Below are 16,660 nucleotides of genomic sequence, written 5' to 3' on the forward strand. Positions count from 1 at the left end.
GACTGGGGTAATCGGGATGGTTGTGTCAGAGGCAATGAGATTGACACAGGATAGAGCAGGGTTTAGGGCTGTTGTACATAGGGTCGCTATGAGTTGCAAACGACTCGACGGCACATAACAACAACAACAACAACAACAATCATGTGTTAACCAAATATTACTGAAGTTCATCCAAAATTGGCTAGAACAGTACCCTTGACACAGAACTTCCTAAGTTCAAGCTGTATTTAGAAGAGGCTGTGGCACCAGAGATATCACTGTTGATGTCAGAAGGATCCTAGCTGAAAGCAGATAATACCATTTTATGTTTTAAGCCACTCCATGGTAAATAATAAGAACAACAAAGGGATATGACTAGTGTATCACAACAAAATATGTCTCTCAGAGAATAATGGGAATCCCAGAATATTTAATTGTGTGCATATGAAATTTATACCTAGACCTAGAAGCTGTTTTCCAAGTGGAACAAAGTAACACTGACTGCATGGTTTAAAATCAGAAATTATACACATCATGGTTGTATCCTTTCTCCGTATTTATTCAATATATGTTTTTGTTGTTTTTGTTGTTAATTGCCATTGAGTTAAGCATGACTCATAGTGACCCTATGAACAAAAGATCTGAAGGCCCTCTACAACTACTGACATTTATCAAAGTTCATAGATTTTCTGGAGGCATGATATTTAGAAAGTGGATGCCACTCCTGCTTCCAAATTAATATATATGTTGAGCAAATAATTAGTTAAGCTGAATTCTGTAAGAAGAATGTGACATTTGGGTCAGAGAAAAATTCATCCACGACAGTCTTGCTAGCTAAAAGTGAGAACCAGGAGCTGCCTAAGATTAAAGACTGCACTCTTCAATATGGATTACTCGTCAGCATCACCAAAGTCTTTTCCACTGACTGGGCCAATGAGCAGCTTCATGATAGAAGGAGAAAGTATTGAAACTGTTAATGTTTTCATCTTATTTGAATCTACGATGAACATCCTCAGTACCAGCATTCAGGAAATCTGGAGATGTATTGCTTTGGGCAAGTCTGCTGTCAAGAATCTCTCCAAATTAATAAAGAGCAGCGATGCCAATTTAAAAACTTAAGTGTCCCTGATTCAGGCCATGGTCTTTTCAATCACTTCTTATACATCTGAGGACTGGATAATAAATAAGGATGAGAGAAGAAGAATTGATGTCTTTGAGTTATGATTTTGGAGAAGGGTATTGAATATACCATGGACTACGAAAAGGACAGATTTCCTGGAGAAGGTGCAGCCAGAATGCTTCTTGGAGGCAAGGAGGGTGAAGCTTCATTTCTCATATTTTGGGCATGTTACCAGAAGATGTTATTCCTCAGAAAGGGATATGATGCTTGGAAAGTTGGAGAGGCAACCAAAGAAAGGAAGACTCCCACTGAGATGGATTAATATGAAGACCCAGCAATGGGCTCAGGTGTATCAGGATTAATGAGGACGGTGCATGATAGGATAAGGTAAGTTGTTCACAGGGTTGCTGCTCAAAGCTGTAGTACCTAACAACAACACCGTCAATGACTCCAGATCGCTACAGTTTTATTAACTAGAGAACGTCCATATTTATTCAGATTTTCTCATTTTCCTGAATTTTTTATTTTTCTACAAGGATCCCAGTCAGGATACAGTGTGTTTCATTCTTGTGACTTCATAGACTTCTCTTAGCTAGGACAGTTGCATAGGCCTTCCTTGTTTCTCATGACCTTGACAGTCCTGAGAAGTAGTGCTTAGGTATGTTGTAGGATGTCTGTCTATTGTGGTGTGTCTGCGGGTTTTCTCATAATTTGCCTCAGAGTACGATTTTTTTGGGGGGGTTAGGAAAATCACAGAGGTAAAGTGCCATTCTCATTGTGTCATATTGAGAGCACATCTATCAAAATGATTTATCCCTGTTAATGGTGACCTTGATTCCCTGGCTGAAGTGTTTGTCAGGTTTCTGTACTATAAACTTACTCTTTTGTGCCTTTACCATCTGTAATCTTTGAAAGGAAATTATTATGTGCAGCCCACATTTAAGGAGTCGGTCCCTGATCTAATCTTTTTGTTTGTCTCTGATCCTTATTTATCAAGGCAAAAAATGAAATTTCTGACATTATTGGGTAAAGTTAATTTTAAACTAATATATTCTACTAGACTTGTTGAATAATCAGAAATATTTATATAGAAAGACATACTTTTAATTAATGTTAATTACAACTTAATGTGTACCTAATGGAGGGACAGTATAGGAAAGGAAGATCTTCGACGAGATGGATTGATTCAGTCACTGTGGTAATGGGGCAGATGTATCAGAGATAATAATGTTGGCACAGGATAGAGTTTAGGGCTGTTGTACATAGGGTTGTGATGAGTTGTAGGCGACTCAATGGCACACAGCAACAACAACAACTTCACTCACTTCTAAAGCTATTAAGCCTGATAAGGATGGCACAGGACACAGCGGTGTGTAGATCTGCTGTTCATAGAGTTGTTATTGGTCGTGTTTGACTTGATAACAACCATGTGTTTAGCCAGATTCTCTTTTTCTTACTTAAATCGTCATTTAAATATGATTAAATACAGCTCAACTCTATTAGCTATATTATTACTCATTAAGAGCTGTTTTCCATCTTTAAGACATCTTCTAAGTTTTATGATTGTGATGAAATTGTTTAGACTCTGCTTGTATTTTAGAGAATAATTGGCCACTAAAAATACAAGAGAAACTAGAAACTAGTGAAGAGTATTTGCCACAATAATTACTAGGCTCTTTCCTAGTAAGTGGCTGAGCAGTATAGCTTCACATTGAGTCTGGAAATGCATAGATGCTGAGAGGAGTTGAAGGTTAAAAGGAAAACAAAATACTCCCTGGGGTTTTAATCACTAATTACAGGTCTATAAATAACTAATTCTTGGATTGGGAAGGCATTTGGTCTCCTGGACATGATTTAGTTTGGCATATGGGCTTGCCAGGTTTTTTGCTGTTTCTTTTCTTCTTCTTCCTTTTGTGAATGGCTTGAAATGACTGGAGAGGTCAGACGGAGGGACAGGTGGTGAAACTACGCTAAGGAAAACTACAGCAAGTAATTGTCTGGATTTGGGGGCCGTTCTATTTAGTGACCGAACGCAGTTGACCCAGCTCTATATATAGATTTTGCAAGAAGGCGCACCACAGCACCCTGTTTATAGAGGTCCTCATTTTTAAAATAATTTTAGCTTTCTTTTGAAAGATTTTCCCACCCCTGATTTGTTGTAATACCTGGTAGATGTTATGTATCAGGAAATCTCAAAGAGACCATGAGTAACATTTTAAAAAAAAAAGAATTCAACAAAGAGAGAAGTATAGCCATTCTCTCTTTTTGTGAACAGAAATTCTGTGCATTTAAAAACTGGTATTAATGTAAAATGTCTATGATAAAAGGCACGAACCTTTTTGAGAAAAGTGGTATTTTAAAATCCAATTTGCATAACCTGCATGAAGGCTTGCATAGTTATCTACCAATATTTGTATTCCTTGTCTTATATATCACTGTTCTGTATAATTTACGATTATGTCTCTTTTAAAGACCTGCTGGTTTGGGGATTCTTATCTATGTCTTACTATTTGAAGAAAAATTAACACCCAGATACTAGTTCTGTCACTTATTTTGATAGAATCTCAATTCATGTAAAACGTAATTATGTTGGTTTCAAGCACTTCCTGAGGAATGAGAGTATCTTTTCATTTTGCTCTTCAAAGGGCTAAATGGTTGGGCTTCTGTGAGTTAAAAGTTCCTCTCCAATCACAAAATAAAACAGTTCCTTTTCTTCATAAAGTTTAATTTTTCCATCAGTTCTTTATATATACTATTTAATATTCTTTTGGTGGTGGAGTAGGGCATAATTTTGATTTTTAGGAGTGGCATCCACTTCCTAAATAACATGCCTCCAGAAAAATCTATGAACTTTGATAAGTGTCAATAGTTGTCAAGGGGCTTCAAGGCCCTCGTGGGGTCGCTCTGAGTAGTGCTTGACTTGAAGGCAATCAACAACAACAATAACAGCATTATTTACTAGAGTAACAGCTGAGTCACTGAGAAGTTTAAATTAATGTTGTGGTTATGTGCCATCAACTCATCTGTGACTCAAAGTGATATTATGAACAACAGATCTGAATCATGCCCTATTTTGTACCATCTTCACCATCTCCAATATCCTTGAGTCCATTGTTACAAATACTGTGTTGAGGGTCTTAGTTTTTGATGCTAACTCTCCATGCTTCTAAGTATGATATCCTTCTCCAAGGACTGGCCCTGTCTAACGACGTGTTCAAAGTATGTGAAACCAAGTTTTGTCTTCCTTTCATCCAAGGAGCACCACGGTCGCTCTTTATTCAAGACAGACTTGCTTATTCTTTTGGCAGTTTATGGGGTTCAGCGTTCCTCTTCATAAACTCTCATTTCTCAAATGATTTCTCAGCATGCATATCGAATAGATATGGAGAAAGTATGCAGCTCTGATACATATCTTTCTTGATTTTAAACCATGCAGTGCTCCTTGTCTCTTCGGACATCAGCCTCATGGTCTAAATATTTTTGCATGAGCATAAGTAAGTGTTCTGGGATTCCTAGTCTTCTCAATGTTAGCCATAATTTGTTGTGATCTATACAGTTAAATGCCTTTGCATGACAATAAAACACAGATAATTATCTTTCTAGCAGTCTCTGCTTTTAGTCAAGATCTATCTAATGTCAGTAATCATATCCCTGGAGCCATGGCCTCTTCTAAATTGAGCTTAAATTTCTGGCAATTCCTTGTCAATGTACTATTCTAACCATTTTTGTTATGATCTTCAACAATATTTTGCTTTCATGTGATATTAATACTGTCGTTCTATAATTTTCATATTCTTATGAATCACCTTTCTTGGGAATGGGAACAAACAAATGTGGGTCTTTTTCAGTTAGCCAGGTAGCTGTCCTCAAAATTTCCTGGCATAGTCTAGTGAATATGTCCAGGGCTGGGTCTGTTAGTTGAAACATGTTTATTGGTATCCCATTGATTCCTGGGTTCTTAATTTTTCCAATGCCTCCAGTGTTGCTTGAACTTATTCTTTCACTATGCTACCTTCTGAAATGGTTCTGTGGCAGCCAATTATTTCTGGGATAGTGACTATGTGTATTCCTTCAATGTCCCTTTGATGCTCCCTGGGTCATTCCAGAGTTTTCTCATATAATCCTTCAGCTTTGCAATTTTGTGCCTGAATTTGCCTTTCTGTTATTTCAGCTTAGGAAATGCCAAGGAGGTTTCTTTTTTATATTCTGACTCCAACTCTTCGCACATTTTGTTGTAGTTCTTTCCTTTATTCTGAGCTACCCTTTGAAATCTTTCATTCAACTAGTTTACTTTGTCATTTCTTCCCTTTGTTAATGTTATAGATTTGTCATATATTGGTGGTGGTGTTGTGTGCAATCGAGTCAGAACTGACCCATAACATCCTTCAGCAGGTTTTCCGAGGCAGTTAATCACACGGGAAAAGATTATTAACTTTTCTCTTGTGGAGCAGCTGAGGGATTTGAACTGTGTTTGTTCTGAATTGCAGCGTAACTTCTTGCCACTAGGCCACTAGGGCTTCTTTGTCATTTATTAAGTGTTTTAAATTTTAAACCAGAACTCATTTTACTAAAATCTTGTATTAAAACTCTATAAACTTTGCATTAAAAGGGTTAAGGGAAGCAATCTTCCAGAAACTCTTTTTTTAAAAAATTTATTTATTTAAGTATTTTTTGTGTATACTATCAAATTTGATCTGACTGGTACAGGAGGAGATTGTTCCTCCTTCTCCAGTAGAGCGTCTGGTGGATTTGAACCGTGTGTCTCTGGGATTGCAGTGCAGCTTCTTGCCACTAGGCCACTAGAGCTCCAGAAACTTTTTTTTTAAATAATTCTTTTTCACTTGAGTGAAGGCTCACAAAATTCTATTAGTTTTTCATACATTGATTGACATTTTGATTTATAACATTCATTATCATTAATGAATTAAATTAATTAATAACAATGTCTAATCAACCCTCATGGTATATTGCCTTTTTCTTCACCCAAATTTTACTCCCCTCTCCCTCCCTTTCTGTCCTGTTAATTACCATGATTGTTATCTCTATGTAAATCTTTCCTTAGCCTTTTAGAATAGTGCTTTATATCATAATTGTCCTTTTGTGACTGACATAAGTCACTCAGTATAATTTGGTTTAGATTCATCCATGTAGTGCAGTATTTCACAAATTCTTACATTATGTCTTATAAAATTAATAGCCATTGATCTCTGATAGCTATTATCTTGTCTTTTCATATCTCTACTATAGTTTTCCTAATTCCTTCACCCCCTCCCTCCATTCACCAAACTTTATGAATCCATGATTTTCCTTCCTTTCTGCCATTAGGCCTTCTTCCCTCTTCCCTTTCCTCTTTGGATAGCTATATGCATCTTACTAGTTATCCTGTCTTTACAATAATGGTTTTATGCAGTATTTGTCCTTACGAGCCTGAATTAGTTCATGCAGCATAATTCTCTCTAGTCTCTTCCATGTTACATAGTTAGGGTTTTTGTTTTGTTTTGTTTTGTTTTTTTGTTATATAGTATTTTTCAAAATCGTTACACCTGAGTGTTGCATGGTATTCCATCTTGTGAATGTACCACAATTTTTCAATCCAGTTGTTTGTTTATGGACTGTTTCCATGTTCTTGCTGTTGTGACTAATGGTACTGTGAACATTGTTGCACAAATCTCAGTTTGCTTCTCAGTTCTATTTTTCTCAGGGTATATTTCTAGAAGTGAAATAGATGGGTTATTTGGAATAGCTATGTTCAGCTTTTTGAGGACACATTAAACTGCCTTCTGGAGTGGTATTTGTACCATTTTATAATCACATCAACTATTTTCAAAGCTTTCCGTATCCTCTCTAACATTTATTGTTTGTTGTCTCTTTATTTTTTTCTCTTTCTCTCACTCTTTCCTGGTCTAATGTTATGTGCTGTCGAGTTGCTTGCGACTCACAGCAACCCAATGTACAAGAGCCCTGAAAACTGCTCTATCCTTGTGCCAACTTTACTGTCTCTGCCACTCCTACACTCTTTACCCCAGTCACTGAAGCAATCCATCTCATTGGTGGTCTGTCTTTCTCTGTCCCTCTCCCTTCCAAGCATGATGTCCTTCTACAAGTACTGCTCCCTTCTTGCAACATGCCTGAAATATGTCAGATGAAGCCTCAGAATCCTTGACTTCAAGCTGAAGCCTGGTTTCACCCTTTCTAGAACAAACCTGTTTGTTCTCCTGGCAGTGCATGGTATACTCAACAGTTTTCTCCAGCACCACAGCTCAAAGGCATCAATTCTCTAGTCATTGTCCAGCTCTCTGTTGCATAGCAAGCAATTGTGAAGACTATGGCCTGGATCTGGCACACTTTAGTTTCCAGACTAATGTCGTTGCTCTTCAGTACTCTGGAGAGGTCCCTGGCAGCTGACTTTTCCAATGTAAATTCGTCTTTTGATTTCCTGGCTACTGCTACCAAGAGTGTTTGTTGATTGTGGAGCCAAACAAACTAAAGCTGTTAACAATCTCAATCTCTTCACAATCCATAATGATGCTGCCAATTGGCCCAGTGATGAGAATCTTTGTTTTCTTTCTTTCTTTTTTGAAAATAATGTCTTATTTTATTTTACTATTATTTGAGTGAAAGTTTACAAAGAAAGATGATTTTTTAAAAAAATTTCCATTCATTCATTGTTGAACTTTTCTTCCCTCCCAATCCTCCCCCCTGTTACACTACCCTCTTGGAAAAGTAAAAGAAACATTCATTGTTTTACAAACCCTCCCCGAGGTCCACTCCACTATGCAGCCTTCACTCTGGAGTCCTGTCATGACAAAAATACCTAATCATATATCCCTTTTAAACAGTTTTCTTCCTCATCTATTTCAATGCAGTATACATTATTGAACCCATCTTTCTCAGTCTCCCCCACAACCCCGATGTCAGTCCTGTTTTACAACAGTGGCACCATGCAATATTTGTCCTTTTGTGACTGATATACTTCACTCAGCATAATGTCCATCAGGGTCACCCATTTTGAATAATATTGCATGGGTTCCTTGTTTTTCAATGCAGCGTAGCATTCCACTGTGTGACTATACCACAGCTTCTCTATCCACTCGTTTGCTGACAGGCACTTAGGTTGTTTCCAACTCCTTGTTATTGTGAACAAAGCTGCAATAAACATGGGTGTGCTGAAAATCTTTGTTTTCTTGATGTTGCGCTTTAATCCATATTGAAGTCTTTCACCTGCAGCAAGCACCTCAGGTTCTCCTCAATTTCAGCATGCAGGGTTGTGTCATCTGCTTAATGTAGGTTGTTGATGAGTCTTCCTCCAATCCTGATGCCACATTCCTCCTCTTGCAGCCCAACCTTCCAGATGATCTCTTCTGCATGTAGATTGAAAAGGTCTGGAGACAGGATACATGCCAGGTGTATATCCTTCCCAATTTTGTCTGTAGAGTGCAAAAAACAATAAGGAAAATCTTTGAGAAAACAAATATAAATTTATTATACTTTTTGCCATAAAGGGGAAGATCACTTTGCCACGTATAATAATACTTCAGAAGGAGAAGTCAGAGAACATAAAACATAAGGTTTTAGGGTAAGTCTTTACAAGGTGAGAAACTGGTTGGAATTAGATAGAGTAAGTAGGTAGTTAAAGCTTAGGTGTTGAACTCATTTCTGATGAATGAGTTACCATTCTTAACGAGTAAGCAATTTAGTTTCAGCAGAGCTCTAAGATTAAGACAAGCAAGGAAATAGGATTCACCAACCACTTCTAAAATCACAGGTCTTTGAAAACTCTGTGAACAATAGAGAATTGTGCATAGTTATCTTAGTAGAGGTAGAGCCAAGATGAGAAGTCACTAAGGAATGAGGAGAAACAGCTTTTAATAACCATAAATAATTGGAAGTTGGAATATACAAAGTATGAATGTTGGAATATGCAAAGTATGAATGTAGGAAAACTGAAAGTGTTAAAAAATTAAATGGAACACATGAAGATACCCATTCTAGTCATAAATGAGCTGAAATGGGATGGCATTGACCACTTTGAGTCACATGATTATACAATCTACTATATAGAGAAGGAAAAGTTGAAGAAAACAGTGTTGAATTCATAGTTACAAATACGTATTCTGAAGAACAATGTTGTGAGTAATGTACAAAAAGTACCTATTAATACATAACTCAAATACATGCACCAATGGCTAAAGCCAAAGAAGAGGAAATCGAGGAATTCTACAAACTTTTTCAGTTTAAAATGTACCAAATCTGCAGTCAAGATACACTAAAAATTAATTGTGATTGGAATACAAACTAGTTGAAAATTATGATATTGGTTACAGAAATGAGCCTGGAGGTCAAATTATTGAATTTTTCACATTCAGTGATTAACTCATAGCAAATATCTGTACGAAACACAGACAGCAGTTGTACACACAAACTACACTTTATGGACTGCATACATAGGAATCAGATTGATTCTTTCCACAGAATCATTGGAGAAAATCGATATGAACATTCAAAACCAGGCCGGGTACAGACTGTGAAACACACCATCAATTGCTCATGTACACATTCAATTGAAGTTAAAGAATATTCAAACAAGTCCATAAGAACCAAAATACAACCTTGAGGTTATCCCATTTGAATAGAATAGATTTAAGGCATTGAACAATAATTATTGAAGAGCATTTGAATTATGGGATTACATAAAATATCTCAACCGTGAACAGTGTCAAAGAAGGTTACAAAAATAGAGGAGAAAGAGAAGACCAAAATGAATGTCAGAAGAGACTCTGAAAGTTTCACTAGAGTGTTTAGAAGCCAAAACAAAGGGAAGGAATGCTAAGTAAGATAGATGAAAAGAAGACGTCAAAGGGCAGCCCTAGAAGAAAACACATATATTAAAACAGCACGTGCAAACAAACAACAAAAAAACCCCAGCATGTTCAAAGAGCTGGAGTTGGAAAATAAAAAGTAAAGAACTTGCTCGCTATTTCTCAAGCTGAAAGAACTGAAAAACAAATGCAAGTCTTGAGTTACAATATTAAAAGAGGCTATGGGGAAAATCTTGAATCATCCAGAAAGTATCAAAGAAGACAAAGTACAAAGAGCCACCGAAGAGGTTGACACTGAAAGATTTCAAGAAGCAGTATATTATAATAATTCAATAGTGATGAATTAGTAATTTCAAAATATATTGAAGATATTGGCAAAAAAGAAGACCCCAGAAATTTATGGGATACCAACTGAAATGTTTCAAATAGCAGATGCAGCCTTTGATGTGATCACCAGTCTGTGCCAGGAAAGAGATCCTTATTTATTCTCATCCTCCCAAAAGGGGATCTAGCAGAATGTGAACTTATTGAACATTATAGTTAATATCACATGCAAGCCAAATGTTACTGAAGATCACCCAGAAATAGCTAGAGCAGTTAATACATTGACTTTGGCACAAGGAAGTATCTGAATCTGAAGCTGAATTTAAAAGAGTCTGGGGCACCAGGGATATCATTGTGTTGTGGTAGTTTTTTAGGGAATCATTGTTGGTATGCCAGATGGATCTTAGCTAAATGAAGAGAATACCAGAAGAATTTCTATTTTTGCTTTGTTGACTATGCAAAAACATTTGACTGTGGATCACAACAACTTACAGCTAATATTGAGAGGACTGGGAATCCCAGAACGCTTAGTTGGCCTCAATGTGAAACCTAGACCTAGACTAAGAAGCTGCAATTCAGACTAAGGGGGAAACTCTACAAAGTTGAAAACCAAGAAAGGTGTGTGTTACGGTAGTGTTCTTTTCCCATGCCTATTCAATTTGTATGCTGAATAAATCACACATGAAGCTGCTCTTTAGAAAGAAGAATCGTGGCATTAGAATTGGACACAGAATCATCAACAACTTACATTATGCAGATGACACAACTTTGCTAGACGAAAGTGAAGAGGACCTTGAAAGATTGCTGCGGAAGATCAAGGACCAAAGCCTTCAATATAGCTTGAATTTCTACATCAAGAAGACAATAATCCTCACCACTAAACAAATATGTAACATCATGACAGATGGAGAAACAATTGAAGATGTCAATGATTTCCTTTTACTTGCTTTCACAATCAACATCCTTGGTACCAGCAGGAAACATTGCATTGGGCAAGTCTGTTGGCAGGGACCTCTCTAAAGTCCTGAATAGCAATTATGTCAGTTTAAAGATCAAAGTGCACCTGATTTATGCCATATTTTTTTCAATCACCTATTATGGATCTGAGAGTAGGATAATAAATAAGGATGAAAGAAGAAGAGTTGATGCCTTTGAATTGTAGTTTTGGGAAAAGAAAATTAAATATCCAATTTATAGCCAGAAAAACAGATACATATTGGAGAAAGTGAATACAGAGTGCTCCTTAGAGGCAAGGATGGTGAAGCTTTGGCTCATATACTTTGGGCATTTTGTTTGAAAGGAACATCATACTTGGAAAAATGGATGGTCACCATAAGAGAGGATATCTTTCAACGGGATGGAATGACACAATAACTATGAAAATGAGCTCAAGTATTTCAGAGATGATTAGGATGGCACGGGAGAGGACGGAGTTCAGACCTGCTGCTCATACAGTCTCTGCGAGTCACGCTCAGTTCAGTGGCATCTAACAACAACAAAAATAAGCAATTTAGTTAGTTCCACCATAGTGTGATTCAAGAGCTGGTCTTTCTTTCAGCAATTTGTGAAGCTATTTTATACTTATTCTAATTATTGTTTATTTGGGAATATGAAAAAGATTAGGCTGGTTTCCGTTCTTAATATACACACATTCAAACTCTTGGTAAGTCTTGTCTATTTCGTATTTCCTATCCAATTGCTACGAAAATAGTTTAATCATCATCGTCTCTTACCCTGACACATTAATAAGCAGTGAATTATTTTCCTTTTTCTTCTGTACAATCTATTTTTTTTTCTACAGTTGAAAAACTGGTCACTTTCAACACTTACATGAAGTTTTCTAAAGTTTCCCGAAGACACTTAGTATAAATAAAAACATCTTAAACTGACATAGTCTGACTCCTGTTGTTTCTTGTGGTAGTAACTTTGTGCTCCCCAGGGGTTGAACAATATTTTAACCACAATTGTTTCCTTTCTGTTCTTTTCCTTTTATTAATGTTAATGAAAGTTTACAGAGACTTTGGATTTCCATTCATTCATTGTTGTACTTTTCACCCTGCCTAACTTGCCCCCGCCCCAGATAGCTCTTCTCTTTGAAAAGTAAAAGAAAAATTCTTTCATTGTTATACAATCCCTTCCCCCAAGTCCACTGCACTATGCAGCCTTCATTCTGGACTCCTGTCATGACAATAATACCTAAACATATATCCCTTTTAAACAGTTCTATCCCTCATCTGTTTCATGTTCTGAAGGACTATGGATAGTTCAACCAAATTCACCTTTAAGGCTCTTCCCTCAGATTTCACACAGTTAGCTTTGTAATTGAGCTTTTGCCTCAAAGATTATTTCACCAGCGACCTTTCTACATTACCAAATCCCAAATAGTCCCTTAGTCCCCTCTAGGTTGCTTTCTTCACATCATTTATCGTTATCTGAAGTTAGTTTTTCATACTTATTTACTTTTAAAATTTCTGTTGTCCTTCCTGGAGAATGTAAACAAAGATCTCTTCTTTATTTTGTTTGACTTTGTGTCTCCAGTGCCTACAACACTGTTGTGTGTTCAGTAAACACCTTAAAAATATTAATTTCTTTGTGTTTGTAGAGATGTAGGAATATGTTTATACATCTACACATTTGAATATGCATACATTTATACGGTGTTGGGGCACATTATGACAAAATTTAAACTGCCATAAATTGGCAATTTCGTTATCAACAGGAATGTCATATTATTTGAAATAACAATTTTACTCTAAGGTATTTTATCCTACAAGTACATGTGCTCATGCACAAAAATCATATATATAATGGATTTTTATTCACTATGAAGAGAAACGTTAACAAAGAAGGAGTGAGGCTGCCGTCTTAGAAGGCTTGCTTGCAAGGTTGGCCTTTGTCTTGAAGCAACAGCCTTGGCTGCTAAAACGTTTCCTACACTCATCTGGAATCTTTCAGACTGTTTTGCTCACCTGGGACCCCAAATGCCTGCTTTCATTCTGGGCCTCTGGAATTTTGGTAGTTGCAAACAAAGAGCCTTTATCAGTAGCACCTTGGTAATGGGTCTTCCTTGTGCTTCCCTGGGAATACCCTAGTTTATTTTTTTCTATTGAAGGAAGGAACAGAGCACTAGTGGTAGAGTCCATAGAGAATAGCTCTGCTAATCCAACAGTTGCACATCTCTGACAATTTAATGCAATCTGAGAGAGAAGATGAGAAATCTGTGCAATTTACAACCTCAGAATTGTGCTGGAGAATCACTAATGACTCAGTTCCAACTTCACAAAATGAATTGTTTTGTGTTTTTCCTTCTTATTCCTTCATTCACCCTGTGTTTCATATGGTCATTCATATAAATTGTTTTGTAATATTAACCACAATTGACCTACACCTACTATTATTATCCTGTCTTTTCACTTCCTTATCAGATATTTCCAAATTCCTTAACCACCTTATTCTACCCTCAAACTCTGCTATTCTAGCGACTTCTCCCATCCCTCACTCAGTGTTCCTGCCTCCTCCCCTTACCCTTTTGAACTTTTATACACATCTTAGTAGATATCCTTTTAATTTTACCATATTGGTCTTCGGCCATTTTTGTCCTTTTGAGACTGAGTTAGTTCACTCAGCATAAGGCTATCTAGACTCTCACATGTTATATAGTATTTTTTGAAATTATTTCTCCTTTGTGCTTTGTAGTATACTGGTATTCCATTGTGTGAATATAATTTCCCAATCCATTAGTTTGTTGATGGACATTTGGACTATTTCCATTTTCTTGTTACTGTTAATAACACTGCTGTGGACATAAGTTTGTGTCTCAGTTTTATTTTCCTTAGAGTATATTCTTGCAGTGCAAGAGCTCAGTCCTATGGGATTTCTGTGTTCAACTCTTTGAGAAAATGCCAAACTGCCATCCAGGTGGTTGTACCATTCTACAGTCCCAGCAGCAGTATATGAGAGCTCTAATCTCTCCATAACCTCGACAACATTCATTTCTTGGTGTCCTGTACAACTTTGCTACTGCTACAAGGTGAGATGGATCTCATTGTGTGTGCTTCCTTTCTTTTTTTTTTTAATTTTTATTTTATTTTCTATTTTCTTCTTCTGTAGTCTTTATTGACTGTCCAACTCTCAGATGCATAGCAAGAAATTGAAAAGATCCTGGCTTGGATCAGGCAAATCTTAATATGTTTTTTTTCTACTAGTTTATTTACAAAACTCTAAAACAAATTTGAACAAATTCTTTCCATTTCCTTCACACTCCCCCCGACCCCATCAAATTGTACAACCCAATGATTAATCTCCTCCACCCCCTGCACATCCATATTCCTCTGCTTCCAGCCTCTACCACCCATCCTGGATCCCTATACTCATTCTAAAGGAACGGTTCTATCCCTGTGGGTCTGAGTTAATTCACTCAGCATAATGCTCTCCAGTCCCTCCCAAGTTAGGTAATAATTTACAAAGTTATTGCTCCTGCGTGCTGCATAGTATTCCATTGTGTGAATGTACCATAATTTCTCAATTGATTCATTTGTGGTTGGACATTTGGGCTGTTTCCATGTTCTTGCAATGGTGAATAATGCTGCTATGAACATTGGTTTACAAATCTCAGTTTGTGCCTCAGTTCTCATATTCACAGAGTATATTCCAAGTATTAGAATAGCAGGGTCATATGGAATTTCTATGTTCAGCTTTTTGGAGGAAGCACCAAACTACCTTCCAGAATGGTTGCACCATTTTACAATCCCACCAACAATATATAAGAGTTCCTTTTTCGTCACATCCTTTCCAACATCTACTATTTGCTGCCCTGTTAAACTTTGCCACTCTGGCTTGAGTGAGATGATACCTCACTGTGGTTTTGATTTGCATCTCTCTTATTGCCAGTGATTTAGAGCATTTCTTCATGTGTCTGTTTACCATTCAAATATCTTCGGCTGTGGAAATTATTTTGTCCATTTTGTAATTGGGTTATCAGTCTTTTTCTTGTGGAGGCCCAGGAGTATTCTGTAAACTTTTGTTATAAGACTTACCAGAGATGGTATTAGCAAATGTTTGTTCCCAGTCTGTAGGTTTTCTTTTCACTCTGTTGGAAAAAGGTTTTGATGTGCACGGGTTTAATCTTTAGGAAGTCTCATTCATTGGTTTTATTCTCTTTAAGTTATGCATTTCTGGTTGTATTTGGTACTCGATTTTACCTTGGACTAGTGCTTCTAAGCTTGATGTCATGTCAGTTTGTCTCTTATAAATGTTATGGTTTTGTGCTTTATTGCCAGGTCTTTGATTCACCTTAAGTTGATTTTTGTGTATGGTGTGAGGATAGAACCTGTTTCAGCTTTCTGCAGGGGGAACTCCAGTTTTGCCAGCACCATTTGTTGAAGAGATTATCATTTTCCCATTTGATAGCTTTGATTTCCATTTCCCCATTGAATTTCCCCCCTCCCCTCCCCTTTCTGCCCACAAGAGGATCTCTCTGTCTTCCCTCTGCAGGTCCCAGCACAGCCTCAGGGCCTTTTGTACCTGTGGGCGTGGTAAGGTTTTTGCCAAGAGTGGCTTCCCTATTGGCTGGCCCCCTGTTCTGCCCATGTGGACTCCTGTCTTCCTGTTCTGCCCTAGGGGAATATCAGTTGAATATCAGCTGACCTTAGATACCTTGGTCTATTTCTGGGTTCTCAATTCTGTTCCATTGGTCTGTGTGTCTGTCATTGTACCAGTATCACACTGTTTTTGTTACCACTGCTGTGCAGTGCAGTAGGTTTTGAGGTTAGTGAGTGCTATGCCTCCAACCTAAATTTTGTTTCTCAGAAGTGTTTTGCTTCTTCAGAGTCTCTTGTCTTTCCAATAAATGTTATAATTCCATTTTCAATCTCCTTGAAAAATAAATTTGGTATCTGGTTTGGGATTGCTTTGAACATGTAGATTGTTTTTGGTAGAATTGTCATTTTCACCATATTGAGTCTTCCTATCCATCAACAGGGCACAATTTTCCGTTTCTTATTGTGTCTTTCAGAAATGCTCTGTAGTTTTCTTTATATAGGTCTTTTGTAACTCTAGTTAGGTTCACTCCCAAATATCTCAGTTTGGCTGGCTATTGTAAATGGTATTGCTTTCTTTATTTCCTACTCTGAGTTCTCTTTGTTACTGTAAAGGAATCCTATTGATTTTTTGATATTAATTTTAAATCCTGCCATGCTACTAAACTGGCCTATTTAACTCTTTACAGTTTTTTTGTCAAGTCTTTGGGGTTTTCTGTGTACACTATCATATCATCTTCATATAGCGACAGTTTAAACATTTCTTTAGCAATATGGATGCCTTTTATTTCCTTCTCTTGTCATACTGTCCTAACAAGCACTTCCACTACAATATTGAAAATAAGTGGTAAAAGAAAAAAATAATAATAAAAAAAAAAAGA

This window comes from Elephantulus edwardii, unplaced genomic scaffold (assembly GCF_000299155.1).
Source record: "Elephantulus edwardii isolate Elephantulus edwardi_28Jun2011 unplaced genomic scaffold, EleEdw1.0 scaffold00158, whole genome shotgun sequence".
Classification (NCBI taxonomy): domain Eukaryota; kingdom Metazoa; phylum Chordata; class Mammalia; order Macroscelidea; family Macroscelididae; genus Elephantulus; species Elephantulus edwardii.